Source organism: Anastrepha obliqua, chromosome 5 (genome assembly GCF_027943255.1).
Source record: "Anastrepha obliqua isolate idAnaObli1 chromosome 5, idAnaObli1_1.0, whole genome shotgun sequence".
NCBI lineage: Eukaryota > Metazoa > Arthropoda > Insecta > Diptera > Tephritidae > Anastrepha > Anastrepha obliqua.
Window position 1 is genome coordinate 91,505,626 of NC_072896.1, and position 21,605 is coordinate 91,527,230.

Genomic DNA, 21,605 nt, shown 5'->3' on the forward strand with positions numbered 1-21,605 from the left:
TCCTCCTATTCGTGGTGTGCGTTTTGATGTTGTTCCACAAATGGAGGGACCTACAGTTTTAAGCCGACTCCGAACGGCAGATATTTTTATGAGGAGCTTTTTCATAGCAGAAATACACTCGGAGGTTTGCCATTGCCTGCCGAGGGGCGACCGCTATTAGAAAAATGTTTTTCTTAATTTTGGTGTTTCACAGAGATTCGAACCTACGTTCTCTCTGTGAATTCCGAATGGTAGTCACGCACCAACCTATTCGGCTACGGCGGCCGCCAAATTTATTTATTTTGGGTTTTTATTTTGTTCTAAATTTTTGGAATAAGGAAATGTTTTCACTTTTATGATTAATAGTTGAGGATATGCTATCTTTGGTTCTTTTAAAGATTATAGTTTTTTTTTAATTTTTTAGGATAAAATATACTAAAAACTTTTTTAACAAAGACAATTTTTTGTGAAAAAATGACATAGATATTTTCGTAAAATAAATTTTGGCAAACAATTTTAGAAATATTTTTTTTTTCAACACTTAAAAATAATCTCCCAAATTTATTAATTTTTTTATTTTGTTCACATTTTTTAGGATAAAAAACTGTTTTAGCTTTGTCAGGTTTTTTTTTCTTCGGTTCTTTTAAAAATTATACTTTTTTTAATTTTTTAGGATAAAATATACTAAAAACCTTTTTAAGAAATACAACTTTTTTGGAAAAAAATTGCATACATATTACGTAAAAGTAATTTGAGACAAAAATTTTCAGAAAACATTGTTTTTTCATTTTTTTAAAATACTCTCCCACATTTATTTCCTTCTTTTTATTTCATTCAAAATATTTGGAATAAAAACATATTTTCACTTTGACTGATTTTTTAATTTTTTTTTTTGTTAGTAGTTGAGGCTATGCCATCTTGGGTTCTTTTCAAGATTTTTATAATTTTTTGTAATATTTGATGATAAAAAATACTTAACCTATTTAATAAAAAAATTAAATTAAAAAATTAAGATTTTTTTAATTTTTTAGGATAAAATATACTTTTTTTTTTGGGACTTTCTCTTTTTTAATTTTTGAAAAACACCTTCTAAAATTTTTTTTATTTTTTACTATGAGTAATCCCCGCAAGTTACATGATGAGATCCCTATAACTTTTCGATCTATATTCAAATACGTACAGCAAATCAGTGCAAATCAGATGGTTCGTTCATTTATCTATCAACGAGGTTACGTAATGGAGGATGAATTTCCTGCTTTTGCACCAAATATCGTTCTGTCTTTATTATAACTAAAAAACTTTTTGACACTAGAAATAAAAAGACCTTCTTTTTAAATAAAAAAAATATTGATACCTGCAATATATGAAGAAAGGGATTGACATTTTTGTCTGGTTTACAGATTAGATTTTAGATTTTTTATGTTTTTTGCTCTTAGTATTTTTTACAATTTCTAATTCTATAATAGTTTTTATAAATATTTTTTCTGCATGTAAAGTCACTCTCCTATTACATACGTATTCGTGCGGTTGTATGTATAGTCGTATTTTTCTTGGAATATTTGCGATGTTGCTCATCACAGCAGCTTCTTGATTAATTTCTACGCCGAATTTGTTTTTTTGTTATTGCTGCTACTGCTGCTGCTGCTGCTGCTGCTGCTGCTGCTGCTGCTGCTGCTGCTGATTGCTCTTTGTCATCTCGTTGTTGACTCTGTTTGTGAGGCAACAAACCGTGTATGTCTTGCAACTATTTAATTAAATCAATAGGGTCAAGTGGTAAATATTTTGACCCGCGACTGATTAGTAATAGTACTTGCGAGTCGTTATGAGTAGCGGCAGACAGACGATCGCACATTAACAAGAGCTATAACACAATTATAATATTGTAGCGAGCAAAATGTAACAATAACGAAGCAAGTAGCAGTCGTAAAGGGTGGTCCCCAATGACAATAGTTTAAATGAACTACTGAAGAAGTGGCTGAAAAAAGTTTTGACTTCCTGGGGCAAACGATTGGGAATGGTCATTTTCGTAGTGTTTGTAGTCTGAAGGAGATGTGGCACTGACCAGGTGGGCACGCAAATTTTTTTCGAAGCGATTTCGTATATATGTAAGTATGTAGATAGAAATATATGTTTTTACTGGAATGGAAATGGAATAATTTTTAGCATCAAATCACTTCAAATTCAATTCTTGTTGATATGAAATGATTAGAAAAATATTTTGGCAAAAAGGAACGATAAGTTGACATCGATTACTTTGCGCTTCTCCAAAATACTTTCCATCAATTTGTCATTAAAGAGATAATGAAATGTCTTCTGTTTATGTAGCGCTACAATCATTTAGCGCTTGTGGCGGAGAGACAAACAATTCACCACTTTGCGATATTCTATCAAATACTCAGGCTAAATTTATACATACATAACTTTTTGAGATATGCATTTCTTTTTATGATTTACAATGTCCATGCCTCTATAAAGCTCACACAGCCAGTCTTTTTTCTTCTGCGGCAACCGTCGGCCACGAGAACTGGGCCATCGATCTCGCGTTTACTATACGTACTTCTCTCGAATGCTTTTAGCGCCTTTTTATCTTCTGGGACTTTCAAACACTATTGTGCATTGTCAGGTAGAGGAATAATTGGACCACATTTTATTGAAAATCGTCCAGAGCAAGCAATTTCTGTGGACTATGTCTCTTATCGTCGCATGCTGAGTGATTGTTTGCTGCCAATAATGGGATAATATCCTTGTATTGGGATCTTCCCATCATTCACTTTACTGCGCAGCGAAAACGTATCACTTGGTGGCAGAATAACGCGCTTGATTTCAAAAGAGGGGCGTTCACAACTTTGTCACTGTTAATAGCAGCTAGTGTTAAAAAATGCAGATACTCGTCTTGTATTCTCAAGAGTATTGTTTTGTCCTCGTTTGGCTTAGAACGCTGCCTAACTGCAAAGCCTTTTGTGACAAGCCCGAACAGAAAACCGTCGAACTTTCTTCTAAAACGAGGTCAACTGAAGGTCTGATGGTCGGTATTATTATAGGGCACAATCCATGGGGTCAGCATTGGAATCAATGAGAACTCGATTCACCTGTTTTGCTTAGAGTAGGTGGATATCACTGAGAATTTTTTCTGTGAGTCTCCTACCTTTGCTGGAGCAAGGCTACTCATTTTAGGTCCCGTTATCACGAGAATGAGTAAAACTCGTTCACTTAAACTGGAGGACATTTTCAGATTTGCCAAAGAGCTGGGAAAAATCCTCACAGCATCTCTGTCTCTGTCTCTATTCTATCATATTTCTTTCTTTCTGTTACTTCTCTCCTTCGCCCCTTGGTTATCTACTCTTTTACTCTGAAGAGCTTTGACTACAATGGGCTTTTTCGCCTGAGTGTTTTAGGTATTACCAAATCCCTCGGTGCTTCTTGGCTTGCTTTTTTCAAAATTCAATTTCAATTTCCTTCTTGCAAGTATTCAGTGCTATACCCACGAGTACACGGCAAAAGTATTTACTTGCTTTTCTTTCAAGATTTCTTGCTTTGAAATTACATGCGCCAGGTGGTTTGGCAATACTTGTACATCGGTACTGAAAAAATGATTCGGCTGAGTAGAATTCGACAGAACCATTCCCAAAGCTACAACTTTAGACCTCAGATTCAAACGTATTCCCTTCAGGGACTCCGCTTCTGCAAAAGCAGTTCAAAATATTAGCGAGCCGGTTGCACCACTGAGGTTTTCAAAAAAAGATGTTGACAAATTTGCGAGATGCATAGCGGCACCAATTTCGGTCTTAAAGAGTAAGCAGCCAGAAGAATGGAAAAATCTTAATAGTACATTTTCAATCGTACATAAAAAACCAAAAATGTTCCTCTGGATGTATTTTAGAATAAGTCCGATACTAGTAAGTATTAAGTAGTTTTCTTCGATACTTTCAACGGGTAGAGGTATGGCGGATATGGAGGTATTGGAGCAACGCTATCTTCATCTGAGTCATAAAACATCCGCAGAAACTCCTTTGGATCCGCGATTTATACCGATTGACAATTAAGACTACGAACGTTGAACCACTGTATGAGTTGGACCACCCTGTACACCTTGCACACAACGCTGTCAAGAAGCTGAACTCGAAATCAACTCACAGATTCTTCGTCAAAACTGAAGTATTTATTTAGTATAATAAAAAAGCTGCTGCAGACACTCGACGAGAAGCTTTTGTTGTTGTTGCTGCTGTTGCTGCTACAATATATACACGCTTTTGTGCCACACATTCATTGGCTTAATTGAATGAATGGCGCGCGGAAATTAAGTTCACGACACTGACTTGACTGTTAAGCGTAATTTGTACTCGTATGTATGTACGTATATACGCAAAGTTCTAAGTTGCAGTGGCCGAACCGGAGGCGGCAGGCCGTAGGTCGCAGCGTTCGCCCACAGCAGCAGCCAAGTCAAATTGAAAGCACTGACTGTGCCTTTGACTATTCAACAGTCGCGTTGCATTAATTGTGGCTTGTGTGCTGAACTCACTGATTGATGTTGCTGCTGTTGCTGATGCGAGACTGTCAGCCACACCCTCACAACTATATACAACCATAGTAAGGCAGGCAACAACCGACCGACCAGGCGAACCAAATAGACAGACTTTGGATGCGTTTGTGTATGGGGGGCCCATAGCCACGGACGTCCATTAGCGACAGTTCAAACTGTCAATTGAACGGAAGCTGCTGTGATCGCCTTTGAACTTTCGCCTCTTGCATCCGCCACGAAAGTCTTGAGAAAGTGGCTACGCACGTCACAGCAGTTGTAAGACTTACAGAGAGACTACACACTCCCGCTGGTGTGAGCCACTTGTGTATTGGTTTTCCACAAGCAACGGCAGGCCACTTGAAGATTTTTCTTTGCCACTTAAGTCCGAGTGCTAGTAAGCGCGAACGGAGGTGAACCGAGGCGAGGCGTAGTTGGGTTGATGGACAATAGCAGCAGGAGTGGCAGTAAAAGCAGTTTCCCAGCGTCTCTGGTCGATGTAGAGCGCGTGATCGAGCGAATGCATTGCGAAGTACCTGAGTGCTGGAGGGCTAAGCGACAGAAGTCACCCTCAATTTGAGTGAGCCAAGCCGAAAAGTTTTGAAACCTTCAAGCTAACTAAGGCAGCCAAGCCTCGAATGATGAAACAATTTCGCACACATACATACATACAAATATGCTCTGCCCAAGCATACACACAATTACATACATATAACTTGCATTAGTCCATGCCTTCTGACTGTGGCAGTGACTGCGGCTACGTCTACCTCTGCGCCGGTCTGCGGCAATTGCACTCGCCTCTTCCTCTCACGTCACTTGCATGCACTTACATTCGGCATTTGGCAGACACTTAACTTCAATTGAAATCAGTCAATTGGAATCAATGAGTCCATTCGCTTGTTTCCCAACAATTTTGCAGTGTTGTTTCCGCAACCGATTGTTTGCAGCCACCACACGCAAATATTCGCATACACGTTACGAGTGCACACACACACAAAACTACATTTATGCATACACATTTTGGTCCTGCCTCACATTTAGGATCCGACATTCCGTTACCACAGATTGGGAATTCGATGTGGCAGTTATCCTTGCAGTTGACTGAGTCCTGTGATCGGTGAGTGTATTTATATTTATGTATGCCCATATCCCTGTGTACAAAAGTATGTTTGTGTAAATGCCATACGTGTAAAAAATAATCGTTTTTTTCTTGAAAAAATTAAAAATCATAAATGTGTTTCTGCTTATTGAGTTTCTAAGTTCATTTTAGTGGAAATTTTGAATATTCCTGGGAACAAAGAACAGAAAGTCATTACTGTAAATACCAATGCAATTAGATGCGAAAAACGTATGCGCATACTTATACTTACATCACCAATATGAGCACTAATTTGCTGTCATACTCGCCTTTACATAAATTAGTAATCATATTTTTTTAATATCTGACGTTTTCTTACAACGTAATTCAAAGATTCTTTAAAGCTATGGAAACCATGTTTTCAAGAAATGTTTTGAACACTGTTCCATTTTTTGCATTAAATAACTAAAAAGTAGCAGTAAACTTAGTTCGAGTTGGGTTCATAGATTTCCACTTAGCTTAGGAACCTAAGTGAATTCAGTAAATTAAAGCAGTTCAGCCGTGTTAAGCTCTCAAAATATGGTCCGCCCAAGCACCTAATTCTATTTCTATATCACACCAAGTGAAGCCAAGTACTTTCCACCTGATCTTTCCAATGTAGAGGACGCCTTTCTCTTCCTCTGCTGTACCAGCAGGTACCGCATCAAATACTTTCAGAGCCGGCGAGTTTGTATCCATTCGAGCTGCATGACCTAGACATTGGAGCCGCTGGATCTTTATTCGCTGCGCTATGTCTATACCGTCGTAAAGCTCACACAGCTCATCGTTCCATCGCCTTCGTTGCCTATGAGCAAGAGTCCAAAAATCTGTCGCAGAACTTTTACCTTAAGGCCACCCGGTGGTCTAGAATTTACAAAAAATCGATTTTTTTTCTATATTTCGAAAGTATAGTATCTTAAGAATATACTGTGGAATTTTCATGCGGAAATTCCCAATATTATAGCTTCTACAGCCCATTAACCAGGTAGAGAGCGGTCCGCGCGCTCCTGTGCCACAAACTTTAAACTCATTTATCCCGAAACGACTTTTTTCGGCACGGCGGGGATGAAAACAAAAAAACTATTTAACCGACTTGAAATTTGGATATGTTGTTCACAACATGTATCGCTATTGTCGGAACTAGAATCATAATTTTATTTAAATAATTTCCTATTTTTTTATACTAAAAAACTAGTGAAAAAAACCCGATTTTACGAACTTTTTTTTCAAAAGTGCGCTATTTTGTAAATTTTGTAAATTTCTAGTTTCGACCATAACTGCACTCTTTCTGATTAAGAATCTTCTTGAATTTTGTGTTTCAGATGAGTAGAAGTCTCGAAATCATCTACGCCGTCCGGGTTCGATTTTTCGAGAGGGTCATCTTAAGCGGCATTTTTATAATAATAAATATTGTTTCAAAATTAAAAAAAAAAAACTTTTTTATGCTCAATAAATGTACTAATAAGCCCGAAAAGTTGAAACATCGTTTTTTAAATTTTTAATGGCAAAAAAAAAATCCTGAAAATAGGTGAAATTTTCGTGCTCTAGACCACCGGGTACCCTTAAACGCTTCAAGAGTCGGCTCTTCGGATATTGTCATCGTCTAAGCTTCTGCGCTCACTTACCCCAATTGGTAGTACAATGGCCTTCCTGACTGAGTACTTAGACTTATTCAACCTCCTCAAATCTAAAATCTGGCGCCAAGTAGCTCTTGTTGAAAAGAGAGATTATTCGTTGGATTTCAAGACTAACATTATTACCGACGTTCATAAATGTTTCTTCCTATTAGTTCCCCTCCATTCTTATAACCTGTGCACTAGTATCACAAAGGTCAAATTTGATTTTCTCCTAAGTGCGTCCTCTTTCTAGGCAACGATTTCAACCTAACCTAATCGGTGTTAATGGCGTTTCCTAAATAAACAAAGTCTGTTACAACTTCAAAATCAATGGCGCTTCACACTTCAACTGAAACAGTGGCGTGGGTGCCGATACGCGAGTACGTCGACTGTTTGTTTGATATCAGGAGGTAATTCGTTTTGTCTACGTTCACCACCAGACCCATTCGCTTGTCTTCTTTGTCCAGCTTAGAAAGGGCAGAACTAACAGGGCGTCTGTTAAGACCGTTGGCTCCATTTTAGTTAGCTCTATATGACACTAAACAACCGCAGAGGAAATGATCTATCGTTTCTTCCACATCTAGGGGTTGCGACTTCTTCTTCTTCTTAGCATCAAAGACATTGCCATTGCTTCCTTCCCAACCTTGCGCCATTTGTCTCTATCTAAGGCTACCTCCTTCCACCGCCGCACGTTTAGCTGTTAAGGCCAACTTCCACGTCTTCGAGCCATCTCTTTCTGGGGAGTCCTCTTCTTCGGCCTTGCACAGGGCGTAATTCAACTGCCTTTTAAGTTGTTCTCTTCTTGGGCATTCTAAACACGTGTCCGAGCCATCTTATCCTTTGAGTTTTTATAAATCTTATCACGTTTTCGTTTTTTGCTAATAGTTCCAGCTCATGATTATACCTACCGTCTTACAGGTCCATATATTTTTCGCAATATTTTTCTTTCAAATACCCTTATCTGATTAATGTCATAGTTAACAACTACGGTAGCAAATTTATTCAATTCCAAACCTTTAAACATTTGAACACCAGTACCGAGTAACCTGTCTATACAGTTAGCTCTCCTGCCCATTTTTATAAGGTAAGTGAGTAGAAAAGCCACAGCAATTAATTTAGTATTCAGAAAGATCCAACACCAGATGAAACGCGTAAGCACAATAACTCTTAGTGCATCTGAGATATCGAAGTTTGAGCCGCACAAAGCTCGAATCCACTATTTCCGAGGTTATTCATTGTTGCCTAGCTGCTGGGACAAAAAAAAACTATATTCCAGTATTATTCCGATGCTAAAAGTATTACATTTTACAAACTTCCCTGATGGTAAAGACTTCCTACTGAAAAATGCTCTCTGAGTCTCTTTATATGAAGATCCGTTAATAGACTTTTTAACCTACTTCACAGTTAATTTTGAAAACAGCGCGGAAGAGATATGCTTCGAAAGTTCTTTAGCCTCAACCAACCCTGAGGACCAGGTCTGTCGTGCATGATCTGGTCGCCCTAGTGACTGCAATGCAGGCCGATCATGGCAGCCTGCTCTTTGTTGTGGAGATATGTTTTACATCTCAATGGCTTTCGACCAAACCACAGAACTTTACAGATTGTTCCGCCATTTAGATTCATTACACGAGTTCGGCAAAATGCTAACCCTATTCCATCCTGAGCATTTTCTTGCAAAGGCAGAGAACTCTTTGGCTATTTTAGCACGCTGCTATTTAGTAGACGTGCAACTTAGCTTAGATGTCAGAAATACCCCTAAACGATGTACTTAGCACTCGACAAGGGAAAAGTAAACTGATCAGTTAGAGAAGAAAGATTGTTGTTGGTTCTTTTCCTCCTAAAGGTGAAATGATACTGCCTTCGGTCTGAATTTACGTTAAGTCTACATTTTACCTCCCGTGAATACAACTCGTTTTACGCTCTTTGTTGGATTCCACTGGTCACATTAGTACAGAACTTGGATGTCATAGCCACGATATCATCTGCGTACTACACCTCTAGGTAGGTTATACCATTATCAGACCTCCAACAAGCAGATATCTACAGCCAGCCAGTGCTGTTGATATAATGGAGAATATTGATGAAGAAAAGAGCATCCAGTGGCCTTAATTGTCTAGCTGCCAAACCTGGACTTTTGCAGAGAAAATGCTCACCAGTGTACATCTCTAAAAGCTCCCCACAGATTCTGTAACGGGGGCTAAATGGTAAACCTAGCTTTTCCACGTGCAACGAGTATGGAAATTGAATGGCGTGGAGTCCCTAGGACATTTTTTATTCTCTTTTTATTGTACTGCTTTGCAGCTCTATTAATCATTAAAATACGATTGTCTTTAAGGCAGAGCCAAAGCACAGACGGGATCTCTCCGTTTGTACGATACACAGAATTGATGAACTCCCATTTACAATGACCTCTCGAACTCCGAACTTGGCCTTTAAGGAAGCATAATTCAAAGCTCCTTCGTTTTCTTTTTCCTTTGATGGTTGGATTTTTACGTGGTGAATGCCAGACCCAGCACACAACCAGCTACCTTAGGTTGCTTCGCCTTGTCACATTAGCTCGATCTCGAGCGGGTGTTCAGAAGCTACCTAGAGCATACCTGGGCGAAGCCGGGAAGTTGTGAGCAGCTTGAACCATATGTAGCTTTGTACGAGCTTTATGAGCCTTACGACGACATAGACATAGCGCAGCGAATAAAGGTTCAGCGGCTTCGTTGACTGGGTCATGTCGTTCGAATGGATACAATCGCTCCGGCTCTAAAAGTATTCGATGCGGTAGCAGCTGGTAACACAATAACCAGTCGTGTGCGCATATCCATATCCACTAGCCTTTCGAAGATTTTCAAAATAAATGGCAAGAGGCTAATGGATCTGAAAGTCTAATGGATCCTAAAGTAATTAATGACCCTTTTGTCCTACTTTAGGGGAAAAAAACACTTAGCGGGGATATGGTTAAGCAACTGGCATGATTTTTAGACACTGCCCTGATACGGGATCACTGGAATTGTTGTCCCCTAGGCTGAGAGATCTCTTTGCTTCAGAGTGGACTATGTTCCTTCCTAGCTCGTTGGCTTTACGAGCATTTAGTTTCTGAGTCACCCGGATATAGAGTATTTTTTGATTATTATTTTCTTAAGTCTAGTTTAAGTCATCTCTGCAAACCTTTGCCTATTTACTCTCTTGGCGTTACGAATGAGAAACAAACTATCCAAATTTAGCGGAATAACACAAAGTGATCAGAAAATGATTTATTATTTGTAATCTATAATTGGCTGCATTGGAAAAGAGCTGTCAAATATATTCCAAATATCAGTAGAAAGAATTAGCAGGATTCAATATTGTGCGTTATACAGGGTGGGCTTTTTGAACCACCTATTTTTTGAGAATGGTAACACAAATGACATGTCAAATGTGTTCATAATTTACTTAAAGGTTTGACATTTACGAAAACCTTGAAAACCTATTTCCAAAGTGCTGAGTCTTCTACTTCTTTTTTGATTTTCACATCGGTGGCTACGTCAATAAGCAAAATTGTCGGTTTTGGGGCTCAGAAAATCCACACGCTACTGTAGAGAAGCAAATGCATCTACAACAAGTCACTGTTTGGTGCGGTTTTTGGTCGGGCGGCATCATCGGGCCATTTGTTTTCGAAAATGAGCAAGGAGCCGCGGTTACAGTAAATGGCGAGCGTTACCGTGACATGCTCAACGAGTTGTTTCCAAAAGTTGAAGAGGATGACATGAACGACATTTGGTTTCAACAGGACGGTGCAACTTGTCACACTGTCAAAGTTACACTCGAACTTTTGGCTACCGTTTTTGAAAACCGAATAACCAGCCGAAATTCCGATATCAATTGGCCGCCTCGGAACTGTGATTTAAGCCCGTTGGACTATTTTTTGCCGGGAAAAATGCTATGCGAACCATCCAGAGACGATTGATGCTTTAAAACACGAAATCGAAGTTGCCATTCATGAAATTGGAGCCCAAACATTCGAAAATGTGCTTGAAAATTGGGTTGATCGAATGGCCTACTGTAAAGCCAGTCGTGGCAGTCATTTGAACGATATTATTTTTCATTCATAAATTACAATATTCAATCTTCAATATAAAAAAAAAGTTTGAAGAAATATTGATTAGTTTTTTTTTATAGCCGATTCAAAAAGCAAATTTTACATGGCCCACCCTATACCAGTTTTATGAGGCATAATCATAGTCGCTAGTGGCGAAACTTACTCAAAAACTCTGTTAATGCTTTCTCATGCAAATTTGCCGTTAAGCGAGCAAAGCCCAAACATACCGAGTAGAGAAGTGGTGAATCAAAGACGGCTAATATGCAAAATCGTAAAGAAATTCAGAAAGCAGAGCTTTCCCAGAGCGAATGATTGGAGTTGCAACAGCATACCATCAGAAGTTTCCAATCCCTGCTCCTCGATGAAGTGATTAACTATCTTCGTAACTCAAAATTTTGCAACTCCTATTGTCTACCAATCTTGCTTCCCGCAAACATATATGAAATATTTTTTTTCTTTTTATTTAAAAGAACTTGGCAATGGCGCCTGTCTGCACAGCAATCTGTTTTTATTGTTTAGGAAATACAAATTTTACTTCTTCTTTAAGATTTATAGAATTTCTAAGACGGCGCTACCTGTCTGACGATCTGCCCTATTCATACTGGTGCAACTTTTTTGCCAATACTAATTTTATTCTTCGCTCGCTGTCTCAAATATAATTCATCATTTTAAACACTGCCCGATGTTTGGCCCGGAAAGAATGAAAGAAACAAAGGATTAAACTACACAAAACGCAAATTAAACATGAACACCAACACCAATACCAACAACTTAAAAAAAAAAACAAAATAAAGTGAAATCAAAGGCCAAACCCGACGCATTGCACGGAAATGGCCACAAAATCTGGAATATCCATATAAAATCGAGCTTTTTTATTTATTTCAGCTCACTGTGATTATTGTTGTTGCTGTCGCAGGCGTTTTTGTTTTCTGGTTGTTTATACATTTGCACATATCTGCATTTACCATACAGTGACGGCGGTGGCGTTGAGTCGGCGGCGACTCGCTGATGCTGAACACCAACCCTCAGCCCCACAACAGTCGTTGAATGGAAATTAATTTCGTATCAAATTACGAAAATATTTTGCTAACAACAATTAGTTAACTCTCGTTAATTAACACGTCTTTAGTGGAGGAGAAACAAACAACAAAGCAGCAGCAAAAAACAAAGCCCCACAGTCGTGTCCAGCGGTGGTGGAGACGGAGATGTAGGCGTCAGTGCTAGTGGTTGCGATGGCATTGGCGTTGGCGGTGCACGATACACTGTTGTTGTGGCGAGTTGTGGCATTTAGCGGCGGCGGCAACGACATACTATCGATCGCTCGCCTCGCCAACGTCCCTCCGCCTGATGGAGGGTATAAAATGAAATCAGTGTTGACAGCGACGCTTTGCTTCATTTCAATTCAATTCGATTCAATTCGTTACGATTCGTTTGCGCCGCCATGACAGCTAGCCGCTCGAGCGTACAAGTCACAGTTCAGGGACCAGCAACAGTCGGATTTGTTTTTTGTTGTTTTTTTTTGTTCTTGTTCATCTTCTTGGTTAATGTGAATTCAATAGAGTGTCTACTAGACAACGGGAGTATATTAAATAATAAGGCATATGAGTTATTGTAGAAAGCGACCAGAAGAGTGGATGGAACCTTGTGCAGGCAAACTGGTTCTACTCGTAGTGAATCGTTTGTGGATGACATTATTGAATATTTTTTAACAGAGTGAGCTTTTTGGGGTAGCTTTCAAACTGTAAGGATGCAATTCGTTTGGACGAAAATTGAAGATAATCAAAAACTTCTTATATATTTTTTCACGAGTCTTTCTCTCAGCCGCAGGCTGCGAACTATAGAACTGGTTTTTTGAGTCGGTGCTTTAAGAAGTTGTTAAAACTTTCGAGAGTATACTGAAGTAAAAGCACTTTATATGGCATATGAAGGAAGCTTCCATAATGATTATGCAAATGATTTTAATAAACCTTGGAAAATACCTCAAGAAATGGTTCAGCACTAAATGATTTGATAATTTCTAATAGCAGTCACCCCTCGGCAGGCAATTGCAATTCTCCGAGGGTATTTCTGCCATGAAAAAACCTACTCATGAAAAAACATTTGCCTTTCGGAGTCGGCTTTAAACTGTAGGCCCCTCCATTTGTGGAAAAGCACAAAGACGCGCACCTTAAATAGGAATAGAAGCTCGGCCAAACACCCAATAATCGGTGTACGATTGTTGAGTCTGTATTTTCAGAGAATGCAGTTGGCAATTTTTGTTTAGCAAATTTGAAAAAATTATATTCCCTGCCAGGATGATGCGCAGCTAAGCCCTTGTAGCCAAATATACAGGTATAAGTTACACGTATCCCATTGTTAGACCATAATCCGTGGCCTTATTCGCCTGATCTTACCGTGCAAGTTTTGCCTGCTTTCTAAGCACCAAGAAACCTGTAAAGGCTATTAAAAGCACTTGAGTGATCTAAGTGTTCTGAACATAGTATTCACCTTTTCTGAAAATTGGTATAATTGTATATTTCAACCTAAAAAATTTAATTCAAAATTGCTAAATGTTAAAAAGAACTGAAGATATTTCTCTCTGTACAATTCCATAACCAAATTTTCAAGGTTGTAACATTATAATTTGTTTTTTTTCAGAACTATTAAATTTTCTTCAAAATAACTTCAGTTTGCTTCATATTAAACCTATAAATAAAGCTATTTTAGGAGTGTCATGTCAGACATGGAATCTCTGAAGTGTTCGCGAGTATAAGGTGGTATCCGCATAGGTTAGGTTAGGTTAGCCTGGTTGGCAATAAGCCGCGCATAGACCTTTTGGTCCCTAGCGATACCAGATGGAGACCGACCTCTATGAATACCTGAAGTAGACATCATGTAGGATGTCAGCGCTTTTAGCGAATCTAAGTAGGGCTGGGAGCTCCGCTTTAGAGACGTCTTCCAGACCCTCAAACAGTGGGCCTCCCAGGCATTTTAGTCGCGTTTTTAGTAATGCCGGACAAGCGCACAGAAGGTGTTCTAAAGTCTCCTCAACATCCTCTCTGCATTTCCTGCATTTGTCCGTGTTAGCAATCCCTATCTTGTACGCATATGCAGCCAGTAGATTGTGGCCTGTTAGCATACCTATGATAGTTCTGCATTCCTTTCGCGAGAGCGTAAGTACGAATGGAGGTATCCGCATACCATAACCTCAATTCTTACTCTCACCTCCACGTAGTACACCCTGGTAACCTGAGCAACAATAGTGGATCGCGAGATATCCAATCCACGTGGGAAGCATGTTCAGTGCTAACGAGAGGGAAAGCTTTGGGGCTCCTGGAAATTCGCAGTGTACATCGCGGAGCGAGCAGCTACAAAAGCTTATCGCGGGAAAGAAAATACTTACAGTCATGCCAGTCCGCGGCAAACTCGGTACTTCTCAGAGAGGACTGATTACATTCTCCCGACGGTAACATTTACAGGAATTTTGCCACTTTCCTTCCATCTCAGGAAACTGTGAACTGTGGTATTGGAGCTGGTATGTATGATCATAGACTAAGAATTGAAACATCTGTATGGCTTCTTAATGCCCACAGTGTCTTCCAGGGGCAAGTATTGGCAATAGGGGAAGCTTGTAGGCTACTAATCGCAGATTTCTCTTTTAAGAGCTATATCGCTATTCTTTCGGATATGCAAGCTGCTATACCGGCGTTGGATTTAGTTACAACAACCTCTAAACTGGTGGAACATAGCAGAAATAGCCTTACCATCTTGGGTGAAAAACGTAAGTTACCTTAATCCGGTCCCGGGACATCGGAAGATTGAAGGAAGCGAAAAAGCAGATGAACTGGCAAGCAGGAGATCTGCCATGAGTAACATTCTTGCAGAAAATACAATTTCCTTACCTCCGAATCGTGTATTATAGATGAAGGGACCAGACGACATGCAAAATTAGCAGGCACATTTACAACCTTAAACAAACGTCAATACTGATAAACATGAAACGATGGGACACACGGCAGTTACCATGACAGAAGAGGCAGGCAAAATGGGCATCCCTCACAACACACACTGTCACAGTTATAAACAACCAGAGAAAGAAAAAGGAAATTTCTATTTCCTCTGTGAATGCCTTGCCTTATAGAAGAAGAGAATGTCAACCCTGGGCAAACCACTATTCGAGAGTCTCGAACAATTGTCTGGCTTAGACTTCAAAAACCTAGTAAAGTTCTTAAACCGCACAGATTAGATATAGTCACGCTGTAAATAACAGTCAAACAAGTTGGTAATCAAAGAAACAAAGCTCCCAGATGCACAAAAGTATATTAAGACCGGTTCTCCTACGGCTATGAAACATGGGTCCTTAAAGTTAATGACGTGAATTTATTGATCTGATTTGAAAGAAAAATTCTCAGAAAAATATTCGGTACCATACGATTAAAAGACGGTACATACCGTATAAGGTATAACACCGAATTCAGTGACTTAAACGAAATGTGACGTATTTTTAAAGCAAATCCTGAAGGAGCAAGAAGGAGAGGTCGGCCAAGACGATGATGGTTGCAAGACGTAGAAGACGATATATGAAAGATGAGGATCTCACAACATAGAGCGAAAGTGGGCTGTCGAGAAGAATGGAGGCGTATTGTAGAGGAGGCAATGGTCTACCACGGCATGTAATTTCAATTTGATGATGAAATTGGTAACGAGGTTGTGGTAACAAAATGGTGCGGGAGCCCCAGTTGGATTCTGGATGCATCACCATTTCAACCAGCCAACCGAAACCTGAGGTCTGATATTCCATTCGGGGACAAAAAGAATTCATGTATAGGTATGTATAGTATCGCTCATTGCGATAGTGATGTTTTGAAATTGGGGACATCAGAATTCATTTTAGAGGTATGGTTCCTTCGGCAAAGTTTCTTATTTTGATCCCTAGAATATGATTTTCACAGAGCAACGGGCGATTTTTTTGCCTTCCCACAAATCGACCCGGCCTAATGTATACCCTATGATCAAAAAGTACCGGGAATGTTTAATTATAACGAACCCAGCACATGGGAACCGGTCCATATTTGTTTCTCAGGTTGGTAGGACTGTAAGACACACATCTGTCACTATGTATACGTTTTGAGGCGTTTGAGAGATGATGTACGGCGCAAATGGCCGGAAATGTGGGCAACCAATTCTTGGATTTTGCATGATGATAACGCACCATCGCCCCGAGCCCACATTGTGCTGGATTATTTGACCAAACACCAAGTAAATACCATCGTGCAAGCACCGTATTCACCTGTTATGGCCCCGTTCGACTTCTTCTTGTTTCCCAAGTTCAAGTTAACCACCTCGTGGAAGAAGATTTCAGTGGATAGAAGAGATCAAAGAGAATGCGACGAAGGAGCTGAAGGCCATCCCTTTGTCGGCCTACCAGAGGTGCATGGAGGAGTGGGTTAAACGTTGGCGCATGTGTGTTGCTTCAGACGGGTCACATTTTGAAAGAGATAAAATAAATTTGCCTGAAATTTAACTCTGTTTTGTTTTACTTCAACATTCTCGGTACTTCCTGATCATAGGGTATGTCCTAAAAGATTTGACGGAAGAAGATTTCCAGCTCTATCTCGAAGAATGGAAGTTTTGAATGTTGCGTTTTGTGGATAGAAGAGAGATTGAAGCTTATGTTAAGTAACTGAGTATGAAGTCGAAATAAAATTTTTTACTGCGTCAGTTCCGCAATTTAATGCCCACACCTTGTATTTTTGCCTTTATTGAAACAGCAAACTTAAAAAAAAAATATGCTAGTACCTCTTCTGTGTATTTTGATTAATTAAAAACTCTATGCTGAATTAAATTTTATAAACTCAAAATATGTGCCTGTGTGGGCAAACAATTGTATGTGTGTGCAGTTTTCATTGAGTTGAAATGCTTCGAAAATTCCAAACCCACAACTGCAGTCGTAAAAAATTGTAACAGTTTTAAATGTGTAATTGGAATTGAGTGGCATTTTATTGCTGACACGTTTAGCACGGTCGTTAAAACAAAAAAACGAGCGTCGCAAAAAAATTTTATATGCAATTTATGACATTAAATAAATAAATGTTTGTGTAAAAATGTGTAAAGACACCGGGAGAAGAAGAAGACGCAATGGATATGCTGATATGAAATCTTAGTGAAAATGTCCTGACAAGCCTGAGAACATTTCGCTTAACGCAATTCATAAATCAAAATGGTAAATATTTAAATATTCATATCATTTCCGCGCGCCAGTTTAAATGTGTGCACGTGCGGTTGTGCGCGTATGTGTGTGTGTGTGTGTATGCCCGCATTTCGTATGCGCCAATATATTTCTTTGTAGTGAATATCAATTTCATTGCAACGCTGCTGCTTGTTTGCTATTTCAGTTTTGCCATATTTGTTCTCATGACACGAAACGCGGGCAATAAACTTAAAGAGAGCGGCAAACGCACACATAAATCCTACGACACATATAAATGCATTGTTTTTTTTTTCTTTGCTGCCAACACACAAAAATGACAAGGACACTCCCATATTTAGCACGTTAACGCTTGGTGACGGCAGTAACAAACGACAATAATGGCAGCCAGCCGTCAGGCGCTGCAATTCGAATGGGAGCACCCAGCCAGGCGAAAATATCAGCAATAATAACAACAACAACACCAGCAATAAAAAATATCAAATGGTAAATGGAAATGTTGAAGCAACACCCCTTCCAGGCGCACACATACACATATGCACACATACGCATATATGCAATGCGTGTAGCAAAGGGTGCCGCCTGCTTGCGAGCACTGGCAATCAAGGTGCGCGCGCCTGCGCCCAGCGCCCATTAACCAGCACCCATTGCCCAGCAATGCACGTCCTGCGCATTCGGGTTAAATCAAACGAAGTGAAAATAATGTAGCTCAGCGCGCTGAACGGCAATGAAATGAACTGGCTTGGCATGACTTGGCTGCCGTGACATGGCTCAGCTGGCGGGACTGCTGCTGCACGAGTGTAATGTAATGGAGAATGCCATTTTCAATTACGCAACACATACCTGAGGCGCACCCTTCCTTTGGCCCCTGGCTGGTCCTATGCTCGCTTTCAACTTCATCAATTTCTTTGTTTTCCCTCGCGGTCGCAGCCATTATTTGCTGCATTCAACACAGAACAATTCGTTACTTGCATATGCTTGATAGTTGTTGTTAGTGTTGTTGTTGTTGCTGCGTTTAATGTGTTTGTTGCCGGCGCTGTCATTGCTGCTGGTTTATTTATTTGTGTTTGCAATACAAAATCAGTTACGCTTTCACCCTGATTTGTTTTATTCGCGCCGCGCATCAACTCCCAGCCCAGCCCAGCTCAGCAGCACCCATCTTTTTTGCCACTGCTCGGCTGTTGCTAATGACAGTAACTACTTTATTTATTCGCATTCGCATTGCCGCTTGTTGTTATTGTTAGTTTGTTGCTTGTTGACATGTTGTTTACATTCGACGCTTTCTGTGTTGCTGCTGGCGTATGTCCTGTGCTTCCTTCTTCGCTTGGCTTGTTTGTATCGCCTCTTTAACGTCAATTCCTGCAACTTCGTCGGGTGAGTTTGCTGACGCATTTACAGGCGATTCAGAATCGGTAACAGCATCAACTTTTTTCTATTTGTTTGCGCAGATTTCATCCCTTCAGTGTAAATTTACTGTTTTGGCATCACACACATCGGTGTGGATTTCTAATGAAGCTGCTGGAATTGTGGTTGGTCAGTCAATTGGAAGTCAAATTTAATACAATAGCGAGTGCGCTGTTGAAATTGAATTTTTACAAAGCAAATTACATTTTTGACTTTTTTACATTTTTAGTAATTTACTCAAGGCATAATTAAATTTTTATATTTTAGTTAAAAAATTTAAATTAAAAAAATTTAATTAAAAAATAATCTTTTTTTCATGGTAAGACTTCAAAGTGTTTATTGACACAATTGTACCGCAACTTCTTCAGCTACTCAAGCCGCAACTTTCTTTAAAAGGAGGTCTTAACCAGACACTGCAAGGCGGGAATCTATACGGTGATACTACAGAATGATTAACAGAATTCCCTTCCGCCTGATCTGTCTCGAGGATCAATCAATCAATTTTAAGGATTTTTGGTTTGATTTTTATTAAGAATAAATATTTTAAAAATTATTTACTTTATTTATTAGAACTTTCATATAAAATTAAAACTACATATTGTATGTATATGTCTTATTTTGGCACCTTTTATTTCGATTTAACTAAACCACAGTTAAAAGCTTTGGTTGGTTGAAGTGGTGATTCACCAAAAGTCCAATTAATGCTTCCGCACCATTTTGTTGACACATCCTCGTTACCAACTTGTTTACCGGTTATTGACAGAGTGACTATTTCCAGTCTGTGCGTTTGGGAAACCTTCTAAAGTTGTTGCCAGCCAGCTCTTCGAGGATTTCAAAAAGCGGTTTGCCAAGGGCTTACATCCTCGCTTTCCATCGGCAGGGCATTCACAGAGGAAGTGGAAAATAGTTTCCTTTATCTCCGGTCGATTAGAACTGTGGCAGTATATACTGGAAGAGGTGTCAATTTTGGCTGCCTGCTCTCCTATAGACCAGAAGCCAGTAATCACTGCCGTGAGCCTACAAGCATCCCTTCGTTTCATGTTTATCAATGTTGATGATTGCTTAAGGTTGTGGGTCCATAACGTTATGCTAATTTTGCATGTCATCTGGCCTCTCCATCTACAACCCCCGATTCGTAGATGGTAATGGTAATGGTTGTACGGGTTAGGCTAAGGCCTTTGTGCATTGCGACCTGATTGCTCTATTGTGAGCCGCTTGCTTAATTTTGATTATTTTGTATTGCGAGGAATCGAACCAGCTTCTTAGGAGGGAACATTTGTAAGTCTTCATCCTCTAGTAGGTACGAGCCCAGGATTCTCTGTCTCCTACGGCCCAATGCATCATCATCACAGCAGAACCTGCATAAACTAATGCTAGATAGTCCTCTTGTAAGGCAAAGGGGCCTATAAGTGGTCCTATAGTAATCTGAGGCCCTTTTTGTCTAGGGTGAGAGCAGATTTTGCTCAGTTGGCATTAAAGTGCAGGAACTTTTTGGAGTGATTAAGACCGTTTGTGCCGATCCAGTATTCCTTGTTTTTTATTTAGGTCCATTTTTTGGTTTTCTGTTTTAGGTTGTTTTTGTTAAAGTCGAAAAATGGGGTTGGTCCAATAACAGGCCCTTCCACCCCTTTTTTGCTATAGAAGTTTGTCTTCTCGTTTCCTTCGTGTCCCCCATGTCCTGGTACCCAAATTAGGGAAACTTGATTGAGAATCGCCAGTTTGTTGAGTGCATTGTTACATTCTATAAGAAGTTGTGAATTGAACGTAGGATAGCTTTCCTTAAGGCTTTGAAGACTGATTGACTCTCCGAAAGTATTTTAATTTTTACTTTTTTTATTTATGACCCTCTTTTAGATACGATTTTTACTGTTTCTATTATGGTGACAAGCTGCGCATAGAAAATTGTGGTATCTGTGCTCAGTGCTAACGATTTGTGTGCTCTAGGCCCCACTATTCCTGCTCCTGATCCCTGGAGTGATTCGTAGATATTTTGAAGAGATTGCATTCTTGATTGCACCCAGTGGTGTGAATACCGATTCTTCAAGAATGTAATTCTTGGCACATCCCCCTCTTGCCAGTTCGCCCACTTTTTCAATTCCTTTAATGGTCCGATGTCCCGGGACCCAGATTAACCCCCCAACCTACGATTTAGATGCTCGTTTACAAGCTCGCTCCTTTTGCAGACACTAGTTAAGACATTTTGAAAATTTCCCAGGTCTTCAAAGAAATCATCGCCAAGATATTTGACACGGCTTCTTTGAAGTGCAGTAAAGGAGGTGTTGCACCGACTTATTTTCTTCTTCAACTCCATAACTACTGCAGAAGTCATTCTTAGGTACACTCATTTTACTAGGCTAGAGTGCCTATAGTGCAGTGACCCATTATAACACTGGTGAGAACGCTGGTAGTTGATCTGTTGAATAGAAGCAGATATTTTGTCCTTTTAGGATTCATTTTTGGCCAGCGTGTTAGAGACCCTGCAGTTAGTAGTCAGTGACAACCTTCTATTGTTTTACGCGATTTCTACAGTTTTACCCCTATCTATACAACTACAAAATTATAATCGCATAATAATATTTTATTATAAAAATATAAAAACCACATAACGCAAATTTTCAAGGTTTGTAAAAATTTTTTTTTTAATTTTATCAAAACTTTCAACTTTTTGTAATATAAAAGAATTTTTAGAATTTTTCGGCGTATACAGCCAGCCAGCC